Source organism: Arachis ipaensis, chromosome B9, assembly GCF_059453495.1.
Source record: "Arachis ipaensis isolate K30076 ecotype BB chromosome B9, ASM5945349v1, whole genome shotgun sequence".
NCBI classification, from domain to species: Eukaryota; Viridiplantae; Streptophyta; class Magnoliopsida; order Fabales; family Fabaceae; genus Arachis; species Arachis ipaensis.
In genome coordinates this window covers 88,172,061-88,186,106 of record NC_142444.1, presented here as the reverse complement: position 1 = coordinate 88,186,106, position 14,046 = coordinate 88,172,061, and the positions used below count along the sequence as shown (strand labels likewise).

The 14,046-nt window shown below is 40.7% G+C and overlaps 2 non-coding genes across 2 annotated transcripts; both read right to left on the bottom strand.

Moving 5' to 3' along the window:
• Positions 1-207: 207 nt before the first annotated feature.
• On the bottom strand, positions 208-314 carry LOC148545366 (small nucleolar RNA R71). The gene has a single exon (XR_015900952.1). It is a non-coding gene; the product is annotated as a small nucleolar RNA R71 (small nucleolar RNA).
• Positions 315-8,153: 7,839 nt separating this feature from the next.
• Positions 8,154-8,261, bottom strand: LOC148545365 (small nucleolar RNA R71). The gene has a single exon (XR_015900626.1). It is a non-coding gene; the product is annotated as a small nucleolar RNA R71 (small nucleolar RNA).
• Positions 8,262-14,046: the final 5,785 nt, after the last annotated feature.

Below are 14,046 nucleotides of genomic sequence, written 5' to 3'. Positions count from 1 at the left end.
CAACATCTAACCACCTTTCTGAGGATATGTGACACTGTGAAGTCTAATAGTGTTCATCCTGACACCTACAGACTATTTCTACTCCCCTTCTCACTCAAGGACAAGGCATCTAAATGGCTGGAATCCTTCCTGAAGGAGAGCTTAACAACCTAGGAAGATGTGGTAAACAAATTCTTGGCAAGATTCTATACTCCTCAAAGAATCAACAGGTCGAGAGCTGAGGTTCAAACTTTCAGGCAGCAAGATGGTGAGACTCTATATGAAGCATGGGAGAGATTCAAAGACTTGACAAGAAGATACCCGCCAGATATGTTCAATGAATGGGTGCAGCTGCACATTTTCTATGAAGGTCTTTCTTATGAATCAAAGAAGGCAGTAGACCACTCATCCGGGGGATCTCTGAACAAGAAGAAGACCATTGAAGAAGCCATAGATGTCATTGAGACTATAGCTGAGAATGACTACTTCTATGCTTCTGAAAGAGGCAACACTAGAGGAGTGATGGAGCTAAACAATGTGGATGCACTGCTAGCTCAAAACAAGATGATTACCAAGCAATTGGTTGACCTCACTAAGAAGATGGAGAGGAATCAAGTAGCAGTAATCACCACTTCAGCAGCAACTCAAGAAGGAGTGAATGAAGCAGCAGAGGGTAGTCAGGAGCAAGCCAACTACATTGAAAATTCACCTAGGCAGAACCATGACCCATACTCCAAAACGTATAATCCTGGCTAGAGGAACCACCCAAACTTTGGGTGGGGAAATCAATGAGACCAAGGCCAAGATCAGAGACGCCACAATCCCAACAACAATGCAGCTCACCAACATCCCACACAGAGATCATATCAGCACTCACCTAACAACACATCTCAACATCCATACCAAAGCCAAAATGGCCCTTCATCCCTCCAATCTCAACTCTCCATCATCGGAAGAAAGACTAACAAGGATTGAGACTCTACTTGAAGGCATATGTAAGGAAATCCAAGATAACAAGGTGTTCAAGGAGGAGGTGCGAGCCAATATCAAAAACCAAGGAGACACCATCAAGAGGCTGGAGTTTCAAGTGGGATACCTCTCTGAGAAGATTCCTAAACCTACTGATAGCTTCCCAAGTGACACAGAGAAGAACCCGAGAGGTGAAGCAAAGAAGGTCAGATGGGAAGATTGCAAGATGGTCACTATAAGTGATAAGGGTACTGAGGAAGAGCTGAACAAACATTTAAAACAACCTGGAGATACCTCAGTAGAGACACAAGAAGAGGATCACCAAGAAACCACACTTACACAAAAGGAGCTACTGAAACTCTATGCACCTTTTCCCCAAAGACTCAAGGGTGGTGTAGAAAAAAGAATATACTCAAAGTTCCTTGATATGTTTGCATCTCTCCATGTAAACATACCATTCATCAAGGCTCTCCAATAAATGCCCTCATACATTAAGTATATGAAAGAGCTGCTGACCAGGAAAAGCTCACTCAAAGGAGGGCAAACAATAGTGATGAATAAGGAGTGCAGTGCTCTCATTCAACCAGAGTTGCCTACAAAAAGGAGGGACCCAGGGAGTTTTCACATCCCCTGTGCCATAGGAGAAACAACGTTTGACAAAGGACTCTGTGATCTGGGAGCAAGCATCAACTTAATGCTTTTATCTCTCATGAAGAAGCTGCAGATCAATGAGCTAATACCTACAGACGTAGTCATCAGGCTAGCTGACAAAACTCAAAAACAAGCAGTGGGAGTGGTTGAAAACGTGTTAGTAAAGGTTGGGAACTACTTCCTTCCTACAGACTTTGTCATATTGGAAATGGAAGAAAGTCACATCCACCCAATCATATTGGGAAGACCGTTCCTAGCTACAGCCAGAGCGCTCATAGATGTGGAGCGAGGAGAGCTAATACTGAGGATACATGATGAACAACTCGCATTCAATGTCTTCAAACCCTCACAAGAGGGAGATCAGGAAAACAAGGAACCAAGGAAATAGCACGACAAAGCACTGGTGGAAGAAACAAGCATTGAAGCACATGGAATTCCTTTGGTTAATGAACAAGACAGTCAGCAGTTACCACAGCTAAAGGAAACTCAAGTGGAGCCAAAATCACCAGAATCATATGAGACCAGCAACAAAGTCTCCCTAGGAAAAGACACCACAAAGAGCAAGGCAACAACAAAAGAAACAAAGAAGAAGGCACCAAGGAGATGGAGGAACAAGAAGATCCCTACAGAGGATTTCTCTCCAGGGGATAAAGTGATCTCAGCCTACTTCCTAGACATTCCACCTCATCTCCCCACCATCCCATCTCAGTTACCTAAGGTTTTCACCATCAACAAAGTTCTCTCCCTAGAACATGTGGAGATCCTTGATGAAGCCAATGGATATAGGTTTACTGCAAGAGGGGAAGATCTGAAATATTACCAACCACCCTGACAAAGGCAGAACGTCAAGCTAGTGACGCTAAAGAAGCGCTTCATGGGAGGCAACCCATGTTTTACATGCTTTTAAAGTAATTAATAAAGAAAGGTTCATGAATTTCAAATCAACTTTGACATGCACTTGAATGAATCCTTTTATGCAACATATAGTGAAGAACAAGTTTGGTGTTCAAGGCACACTAAGAGAACATAAATGTAACTCCTATCATGTCACTCTTAGAGCCTTGAACAAGTCATTTACACCACATAGCCCCAAACTAAGTTTGGTGTCACCAATGTTGCATACATGGATATTTGGCTGGTTAGTTGGTTTGCACTCATGAATAGCACTTAGTAATTAGAAACAAAAATCTTTAAAAAGTAGTTACCCCACTTTTTAAATTTTGCCGCCACTCTCCACAATTTTATTAATCACATTTCTTTTATTTTGTAGGAAAATTGATGGGACAATTAAAGGAGGGTTCGGCCACCACAAAAAGAGAGGACTATGCACGTGTCTTCAAGGGGATTGCATTGGGAAATGTTGCCATGCAACATTGGAAGAATGACACGCTTGGAAATCAAACCAACCACCCTTCATAAAAGTGATGATCTTTGTGCCCATTCCATGCTAAACCCCATCCATTCATCATACACCCACTCCATCAATCCACACTTTTCATTCACTCCCCACTTCCCTATATAAGTGGTTCTTATTCCATACCCTTCCACATTCCAAATTCTCATTCTTTGTACTTCTAACTCTCGGAACCCAATACCTCTTACCCTATCAAAAACACTCTCACTCACTCCCTTCACTACACCCCACCTTAACCGGACGAATCCCATTATTAACCAATAATTCTCAACACATTCACATCTCAAGAGTCACTTATGGCGTCATCAAGCTCCAAGAGGCAAAAGAGGAAGGAACCGGTGGAGAGCATCCCTTTCGATGAAGGAAGATTCAAAACTGCATTCCATGAACTCGAATTTAAACGGATAAAGCTCAAAAAGATATTGCCTGAGTTAACATTCCAGTTCAACGAGGATGAGTGCCCACAGATTCAAGAAAAGATTGAACAAAGGGGTTGGCAAAGGCTCACGAACCCAGAAGTAAAGATAAATGCAAACCTCATCAAAAAGTTCTATGAAAATGTGGTCAGAGAAGACAAAACCAAGGCCCCCACCTTTAAAAGTTATGTAAGAGGAACAGAGGTGGACTTCAGCCCCAATGCCATAACAAGGACCCTTCAGCTGAAATTACCACATTTTGATGAGCCCAATTATCATGTAAGGATAAGTAATGGCCCCGACAATGATGAACTTGAAGAAATTGTGAACGATATGTGTGTTATAGGATCTGAGTGGGAAAGGTATTCGGATAGGAGACCCCGGTTCATCAGGAGAGGAGACCTCATCCCGGAAGCCAAGGGATGGTTTGAGCTCGTGAAGAGATCTATCCTCCCCGCTGCAAATAATTTGGAGGTTTACACTACTCGAGCTACTATGGTACATTGCTTAATAAAGGGTGGAGGTATCAATGTGCACGAGATTATAGCTGAGGGGATTCAAGAGTCAGCCGAGAAGAATGATCCAGGTGCTAGACTTTGGTACCCCAGCACCATCCTTAGACTGTGCACGAAAGCCAAGGTAGTCTTCGAGGACAACAATCCAAGTTGGGTGAACCCTGGAAGGTCAGTCACGCTACAGCGAATAACTTATGTGGCACCCGCCCAACAACAAAGAAGGCCTCAAATAGGGAAAAGAACAGCACAAGAGGGACCTCACCGAGAAGAATCTCATCAAGAAGAATACCAGCAAGAGGAGTACTATGATCCAACCAACATCAACCTGAATCACATTCATGGAGCCATTGAGGAGCTAGCAAGGAGTTATATGGAGGGACAAGAACAACAACTGCACATTCAAGCCCAAAGGATGGATCATCAAGAAGAACTACTTTCTACTTGGATAAATCAACAAGAGGAGTGGTAGAAATAGCAAATGGAACATTACTCCCAGCTCACTCAAGCCATAAATCAAGTGACTGAAAGGCAAGAGCGTCAAGACAAATGCCTTCAAGAACTCAACCAACGACAGCTAGCTCAGACGAAGGCATTCAATGAGTTCAGCGTACTGAATGAAGGACGGCAACTACATAGGAAGGAGTTCAACATAAACACTCAAGCCAAGTTGAACTATATGTCTGGTCATATGCATAATCTGCATTCTGCAATCCCTAGGTATGATAAAGTCCAAAGAGAGCTAACAGAACAAGAGGAAAGGAAGGTGAAACAGCAGAAGGAAACATTGAAAAAGAAGATGGAAGATGCTGGCTTCTGGAAAAAGTTGATTGGAGAAAGCAAGGGAAGTGGGAGTTCAAGCACTCAAGAAAAACACAAAGAGGACAAACAAGAGGGAGGGCATGAGCAACCCCATGAGTAAAAGGTGGTGGAGTTCCCTTATTGTCCCATCTTTTTCAAGTTTTAAATAAGGAAAATCATGTATGAAATAGAACATGCTTCCATGGTAGTTTAGGATTTTCAATTCTGTCTTTAGTATTTTCCTTGCTTTTGTCATATGTGTGCTGGTTCAAGTTACCTGTTTTAATCTGCATCTTGCTTATTGTATGTTTGTCCTTTTAAACCAAATAAGAGGAGATGGTATGAAAGACCAGAGTGATGTTCAAGTTGCGGAGTAGGTCCTTAAATTTGTGGTGTAGTAATCACTTAGCTAAGTTGGTTCACCAACAAGGTAGGAAGGCAACTATCTGTCCTGAATCATATGCTTGAAACACACTCCATGAGACTAGCTAAATAACAAGATCCTAATAAGAAAAATGAAAAGAATAATAAGAGTTGAAAAAGAAAGAAAAGTAATAAGAAATAAGGCTAGGCACCAAGGGCTTGAATCTTGAGGGATATGTCTGTGGTGCTCTTGTACCAAGTATCTGCTTGGATGAATAAGTTCTTAGGAGTGCTTCATCACTTGGTAACTTGGGTTAACTAACCCGAGATTATCAACTGAAAATCCACTATCAAGAGCAACTTTGCTACAGAACATTTAGTAACCCAAAGAGGTGCTGGACACCAAGGCCTCAAGGAAAGAAAATAACAAACCATGTGCCTGTGGTGTGTATGTATGGGGGAGAGAGACTTCAGGGAGTAAGTCCTTAAGGGTGTTTCAACACCTAGCACCTTGAACCAACTGGTTCGGGAGTGTTGGCCGAAAGCTTATCTTAAAGAGTCGCCCCCTCACAGAACACTTAGCCTAAGGATGCAATAAATCGTGGAAAGACAAAGGGATCAATAAATAAAAGTCTCAAAGGGTGCAATCAAGTGAGTATTCCAGGGCATGATAAAGGTATGAAAGCCAATAAAGGAATGAACCTAAGTTGCTATGTATGAAACCCCATAAAACCAAGGACATGACTTCCACAATAATGATTCATTTCTCTTATCATTTCATTCATCATTCTCCTGTTCCAGTACTTGCTTAGGGACAAGCAAGCTTTAAGTTTGGTGTTGTGATGCCAGGGCATTTTGGCCAGTTTCACTGACCTTTTCTTTATGGTTTTAGGGTAGTTTCATGCACTTTCTTAGGAAATAAGTAAGTTTTGGGTAAATAATCATTTACATCTTGATTTAAGCAAACATTGTGAATTTTATATGATTTCATGAGAATTATGCATGAATTGAATGATAAATTGAATGATGCATGATCTCATGGGTTAGAACCTAGCTTTGATGCACTTTATTTGCTTGATTTCAGGACAAAGGAAGCAAGGAAGATGCCACGTTAATAGCCACGTTAGTCCAACTAACGTGACCATTAACGTGGAAAGGAGGCTAGCTTACAACGTTAACGAGAAAAGTGAACACCAATAACGCTTTCGTGAGCCATCATAGCCCACGTTAGTGTCCACGTTAACTACGTTAACGTGGAAGCTAACGTGGAAGAAAAGTAAAGCTCCAACGTTAGTGGTAAAAGTGAATGCCACTAACGTTGGGGAGAGGGGCACACCTAGCCACGTTAAGAATCATGTTAACTACATTAACGTGAACTCTAACGTGGGAGAAGCAATGAAGAGCCAACGTTAGTGACACTCACCTTTGTCACTAACGTTGGGCTAAGCCTCTATGAGCCAACGTTAGTGACACTCACCTTTGTCACTAACGTTGGAGATGGCTATCACTACCACATTAGAAGTCACGTTAACCTAAGTAACGTGAACTCTAACGTGGGAAGAAGGGTGTTTGGAGCGTTAGTGACAAAGGTAAGTGTCACTAACGCTCTCGAAGTTGAGGCATACCCACGTTAAGAGTCACGTTAGCTACACTAACGTGAACTCTAACGTAGGGAAGAAGGGGCCAAGGGCAACGTTATTGGCAAAGGTAAACGCCAATAACGCTCGCGATGGATCAAGAGGCAACGTTAGTAGTCACGTTAGTGCCACTAACGTTGAAGTTAACGTAACTCATCTTGAGCTAGGAACGTTAGTGAAAAGGTGATTGTCACTAACGTTCTCGAACCCACATTTTTACTTAACGTTAACGCCACTAAAGTCCTAGACAAAGTCCATGCCTACTTCACACTTTCTCTGCAAGTAAAGCTGAGCCCATTGAAGATCCCAAACTGCTTCAACTCAAGATCCAAAGGCCCATATCCAAGACTTGAAGAGCCAACTGGAAGATCAGAAGAGTAGTATATATAGGGATAGTTTTGAACTAGAGATGAGCTTTTGGATTGAGAGGACTACTCTCTCTGTATAATTTTTACTTTCTCTGCAACTTCTAGTTTTACTTCAGAATGTACTCTCCATCTTTGCTTTCCATTCCCAGAGCCATGAACAACTAAACCCCTTTCATTGGGTTAGGGAGCTCTATTGTAATTTGATGGATCAATAATAGTTTTCATTATTCTTCTTCTTTCTTTTCTCTTGATTTTACTTGAAATCTTTCAATCTTCATCCAATTGGATAGTTTTCTTGGAAAAGAAACTATTCATACTTGGATCTCTTCTGAACCTTGGAAGAGGAATGAAGAGATCATGCTAGAAATGCTTTCTCATGTTGGACCAAATTGGGGTTTGGGCGGATCTGGTGACATATAATTCTCCCAATACTTTGATTTGGAAATACATGTGGTATAATCAGTGACTGCACCTCATCTCTTCTCATGAGCAATTAGACCAAGGAATTGGCTATTGATCAAGATTTGATAGATTGAGTTACCAAGGAATTGGAATTCAATCACTTAAGATTGCCAAGGAGATCAATGAATGCATTGATTGAGGAAGAGATGAGAATGAACTTGATCCGGAGAATGCAACATCTCCTAAGCCCAATGAATTCCCCATTTCTGATCTTACCCATTCTCTTTATTTTCTGCCATTTACTTTCATGCTAAATTCCCCATTCCCCATTTAAGATTCTGTAATTTACTTTCCGTCATTTATATTCAGCTCTTTATTTCCAGTATTTACATTTTCTGCCATTTACTTTCTCGCCATTTAATTTCCTGCAATTCTCATATCAAATTCTGCTTAGCTCAACTAGAACATTCACCCAATTAAAGTTTCTTAACCAATCAATCCCTGTGGGAATCAACCTCACTCTATTGTGAGTTTTTACTTGACGACAATTCGGTATACTTGCCGAGGGAAATTGTTGAGAGACAAGTTTCCGTGCATCAACGGCTTTCTTAGCCAAGTTCTTTCCTCCTCAAAAGCTTAGCAAGCTTAGAGTGGATATTCAAACCTTCAAACAGAAAGAAGATAAATCCCTCTATGAAGCTTGGGAGAGATACAAGCAACTGACCAAAAAGTGTCCTTCTGACATGCTTTCAGAATGGGCCATCCTGGATATATTCTATGATGGTCTCTCTGAATTATCAAAGATGTCATTGGACCATTCTGCAGGTGGATCCATTCACCTAAAGAAAACACCTGCAGAAGCTCAGGAACTCATTGACATGGTTGCAAATAACCAGTTCATATACACTTCTGAAAGGAATTGTGAGTAATGGGACGCCTCAGAGGAAGGGAGTTCTTGAAATTGATACTCTGAATGCCATATTGGCTCAGAACAAAATATTGACTCAGCAAGTCAATATGATTCCTCAGAGTCTGAATGGATTGCAAGCTGCATCCAACAGTACTAAAGAGGCATCTTCTGAAGAAGAAGCTTATGATCATGAGAACCCTGCAATAGCAGAGGTGAATTACATGGGTGAACCCTATGGAAACACCTATAATCCCTCTTGGAGAAATCATCCAAATTTCTCATGGAAGGATCAACAAAAGCCTTAACAAGGCTTTAATAATGGTGGAAGAAACAGGTTTAGCAATAGCAAGCCTTTTCCATCATCCACTCAACAACAGACAGAGAATTTTGAGCAGAGTCCATCTAGCTTAGCAAATATAGTCTCTGATCTATCTAAGGCCACTTTAAGTTTCATGAATGAGATAAGGTCCTCCATTAGAAATTTGGAGGCACAAGTGGGCCAGCTGAGTAAAAGAGTCACTGAAACTCCTCCTAGTACTCTCCCAGGCAATACAGAAGAGAATCCAAAAAAAAAAGAGTGCAAGGCCATTACCTTGCTTGGTGTGGCCGAACCCAAAGAGGAGGAGGAGGACGTGAATCCTAGTGAGGAAGACCTCCTGGGACGTTCACTGACCAATAAAGAGTTTCCCTTTGAGGAACCAAAGGAATCTGAGGCTCATCTAGAGACCATAGAGATTCCATTGAACCTCCTTTTATCATTCATGAGCTCTGATGACTATTCATCCTCTGAAGAGGATGAAGACATTACTGAAGAGCAAGTTGCTAAGCACCTTGGTACAATCATGAAGCTGAATGCCAAATTATTTGGTAATGAGACTTGGGAAGATGAACCTCCTTTGCTCACCAATGAACTGAATGCATTGGATAGGCAGAAATTACCTCAAAAGAAATAGGATCCTGATAAATTCTTAATACCCTGTACCATAGGCACGATGACCTTTGAGAAGGCTCTGTGTGACCTGGGGTCAGCCATTAACCTTATGCCACTCTCTGTAATGGAGAAACTTGGGATCTTTGAGGTGCAAGCTACCAGAATCTCATTAGAGATGGCAGACAACTCAAGAAAATAGGCTTATGGACTAGTAGAGGACGTGCTAGTAATGGTTGAAGGCCTTTACATCCCTGCTGATTTCATAATCCTAGACAATGGGAAGGATGAGGATGAGTCCATCATCCTTGGAAGACCCTTCCTAGCCACAGCAAGAGCTGTGATTGATGTGGACAGAGGAGAGTTGGTCCTTCAACTGAATAAGGACTACCTTGTATTTAAAACTCAAGGTTCTCCTTCTGTAACCATGGAGAGGAAGCATGAAAAGCTTCTCTCACTACAGAGTCAACCAAAGCCCCCATAGTCAAACTCTAAGTTTGGTGTTGGGAGGCCACAACCAAACTCTAAGTTTGGTGTTGAACCCCCACATTCAAACTCTAAGTTTGGTGTTGGGAGATCCCAACAGTGCTCTGAACATCTGTGAGGCTCCATGAGAGCTCACTATCAAGCTATTGACTTTAAAGAAGCGCTTGTTGGGAGGCAACTCAATGTTATTTAATTATATCTATTTATTTTCTATTATTATTTTATGTTTTTTTTAGGTTGATGATCATGTGAAGTCACAAAAACTATTGAAAAATCAAAAATAGAATGAAAAATAGCAGTAAAAACAGCTCACCCTGGAGGAAGGGCTTACTGGCGTTTAAACGCCAGTAAGAAGCATCAAACTGGTGTTTAACGCCAGAAAAAAGCATCAAGCTGGCATTAAACGCCAGAAACAAGCACCAGACTGGCGTTTAATGCCAGAACAGAGCATGGAATTGGCGTTAAACGCCAGAAACAAGCAGCAAGTTGGCGTTTAACGCCAGACAAGCATTCTAAGGGCGTTTTGCACGCCTACTTGGAGCAGGGATGCTAAGTCCTGGACCCCTCAGGATTTGTGGACCCCACAGGATCCCAACCTACCACACCTCTTCTTCTCTCCTCTTCACACCTTCTTATTACCTCTTTCCCAAATACCCTTAACCACTCACATCCATCCACTCTTCCCCAGAAACCCCACTTACCTCCAAAATTCAAATTCAAACTATCACTCCTTCCTTTTCACACATTATAACCACCTAAAACCCCCCTTGACCGAACCACTCACACCTCTCTATCTCATCTATTTTCTTCTTCTTCTTCCCCTTCTTTCTTTCTTCTTTTGCTCAAGGACGAGCAAACCTTTTAAGTTTGGTGTGGTAAAAGCATTGCTTTTTGTTTTTCCATAACCATTTATGGCACCTAAGGCCGGAGAAACCTCTAGAAAGATGAAAGGGAAGACAAAAGCTTCCACCTCCGAGTCATAGGAGATGGAGAGATTCATCTCAAGGGTCCATAGCTCAGTAGTAGAGCATTTGACTGCACAACAAGAGAGCCCACTCATGGACCTCAACAAGAGCATGAGGAATTCTTTCACCAAGAAATCCCTGAGATACCTCAAGGGATACATTTTCCTCCACACAACTATTGGTAGCAACTAAGGATAGGAGCACCAAAATCACTAGGGATGAAGCAACAAAGGCAAGGAAGAGACATAGAGGAGCTCAAGAGCACCATTGGTTCTTCAAGAAGAGGAAGACGCCACCCTCACTAAGGTGGACTCGTTCCTTAATCTCCTTGTTCTTATTTTCCTGTTTTTCGGTTTTTGAGCATTATGTTTTATTTATGTTTGTGTCTTTACTATATGATCATTAGTATTTAAGTGTATATGTCTTAAAGCCATGAATGTCCTATGAATCCATCACCTCGCTTAAATGAAAAATGCTTTTAATCACAAAAGAACAAGAAGTACATGATTTCGAATTCATCCTTGAAATTAGTTTAATTATTTTGATGTGGTGACAATGCTTTTTGTTTTCTGAATGAATGTTTGAACAGTGCATATATCTTTTGAAATTGTTATTTATGAATGTTAAAATTGTTGGCTCTTGAAGAATGATGAAAAAGGAGAAATGTTATTTGATAATCTGAAAAATCATAAAATTGATTCTTGAAGCAAGAAAAAGCAGTGAATACAGAAGCTTGCGAAAAAAAAAAGAAAAGAAAATTGGCAAAAAAAAATATATAAAAGAAAGAAAAAGAAAAAGCAAGCCGAAAAAGCCAATAGCTCTTTAAACCAAAAGGCAAGAGCACAAAGCTAGTAACCCTTTAAACCAAAAGGCAAGGGTAATAAAAAGGATCCAAGGCTTTGAGCATCAGTGGATAGGAGGGCCCAAAGGAATAAAATCCTGGCCTATGCGGCTAAACCAAGCTATCCCTAACCATGTGCTTGTGGCGTGAAGGTGTCAAGCCAAAAGCTTGAGAATGAGCGGTTAAAGTCGAGGTCCAAAGCAAAAAAAAGAAAAAAGTGTGCTTAAGAACCCTGGACACCTCTAATTGGGAACTTTAGCAAAGCTGAGTCACAATCTGAAAAGGTTCACCCAATTATGTGTCTGTGGCATTTATGTATCCGGAGGTAATACTCGAAAACAAAGTGCTTAGGGTCACGGCCAAGACTCATAAAGCAGCTGTATTCAAGAATCAACATATTGAACTAGGAGAATCAATAACAAGATCTGAATTCTGAGTTCCCATAGATGCCAATCATTCTGAACTTCAAGGGATAAAGTGAGATGCCAAAACTGTTCAGAGGCAAAAAGCTACTAGTCCCGCTCATCTGATTGGAGCTAAGTTTCATTGATATTTTGGAATTTATAATATATTCTCTTCTTTTATCCTATTTGATTTTCAGTTGCTTGGGGACAAGCAACAATTTAAGTTTGGTGTTGTGATGAGCGGATAATTTATACGTTTTTTGGCATTGTTTTTACATAGTTTTTAGTATGATTTAGTTAGTTTTTATTATATTTTTATTAGTTTTTAAGTAAAAATCACATTTCTGGACTTTACTATGAGTTTGTATGTTTTTCTGTGATTTCAGGTATTTTCTGGCTGAAATTGAGGGACTTGAGCAAAAATCTGATTCAGAGGCTGAAGAAGGACTGCAGATGCTGTTGGATTCTGACCTCCCTGCACTCAAAGTAGATTTTCTGGAGCTACAGAAGTCCAAATGATGTGCTCTCAATTGCGTTGGAAAGTAGACATCCAGGGATTTCCAGATATATATAATAGTCCATACTTTGCTCGAGTTTAGACGACGTAAATAGGCGTTCAAAACCAGCTTTCTGCCCTATTCTGGAGTTAAACGCCAAAACTAGGTTGCAAAGCAGAGTTAAATGCCAGAAATAGGTTACAAAATGGCGTTTAACTCCAAGGAAGACCTCTACACATGAAAGCTTCAATGCTCAATCCAAGCACACACCAAGTGGGCCCGGAAGTGGATTTCTGCATCATTTACTTATCTCTGTAAACCCTAGTAACTAGTTTAGTATAAATAGAACTTTTTACTATCATCTTTTGATCATCTCTGGAACACATTATGTAAATTTTATGTTCTGAGACCTCCATGGGAGGCTGGCCATTCAGCCATGTCTACCCTATCTTCACTTATGTATTTTCAACGGTAGAGTTTCTACACACCATAGATTAAGGTGTGGAGCTCTGTTGTTCCTCATGAATTAATGCAAAGTACTATTGTTTTTCTATTCAATTCAAGCCTATTTCTTCTCCAAGATATTGATTCGCACACAAGAACATGATGAATGTGATGATTATGTGACGCTCATCACCATTCTCACTTATGAACGCGTGCCTGACAAACACTTCCGTTCTACATGAAAGCAAGCTTGAATGCATATCTCTTAGCCTCCTGATTTACGATCAGAGTCTTCATGGTATAGGCTAGAATTATCGGCGGACATTCTTGAGATCCGGAAAGTCTAAACCTTGTCTGTGGTATTCCGAGTAGGATCTGGGAAGGGATGGCTGTGACGAGCTTCAAACTCGCGAGTGCTGGGCGTAGTGACAGACGCAAAAGGATTACTGAATCCTATTCCAGCATGATCGAGAACGGACAGATGATTAGCCGTGTGGTGACAACGCATTTTGGACCATTTTCACTGAGAGGACGGGAAGTAGCCATTGACAACGGTGATGCCCAACATACAGCTTGCCATAGAAAGGAGTATGAAGGATTGGATGAAAGCAGTAGGAAAGCAGAGGTTCAGAAGGAATTAAAGCATCTCCATACGCTTATCTGAAATTCTCAACAATGAATTACATAAGTATTTCTATCCTATTTTATATTTTAATTACATTTTAAGAGTAAAGTATCGTTTTTGTCCCCAATGTTTGGGGTAAATCCTATTTGTGTCCCTAACGTTTAAATCGTCCTATTTATATCCTTAACGTTTGTAAAAGTGATTCAATGTTATCCTGCCCTAAATTACACATCATGAACGCTTTAGTTTGAGTTTTAAAAATCTCTTCTTGAAGTTAGAATACAAATGTCTGGGATAGAATCGATAATCCACTCCGAAAAATAGCTCATCAAAAGTTGAAACTAATTCCTACAACATTTACATAATTCACTTTTCTAGGGACATAATTGAATCTAAACACAAATAGTGGGTATAATATTAAAATCGAACACATC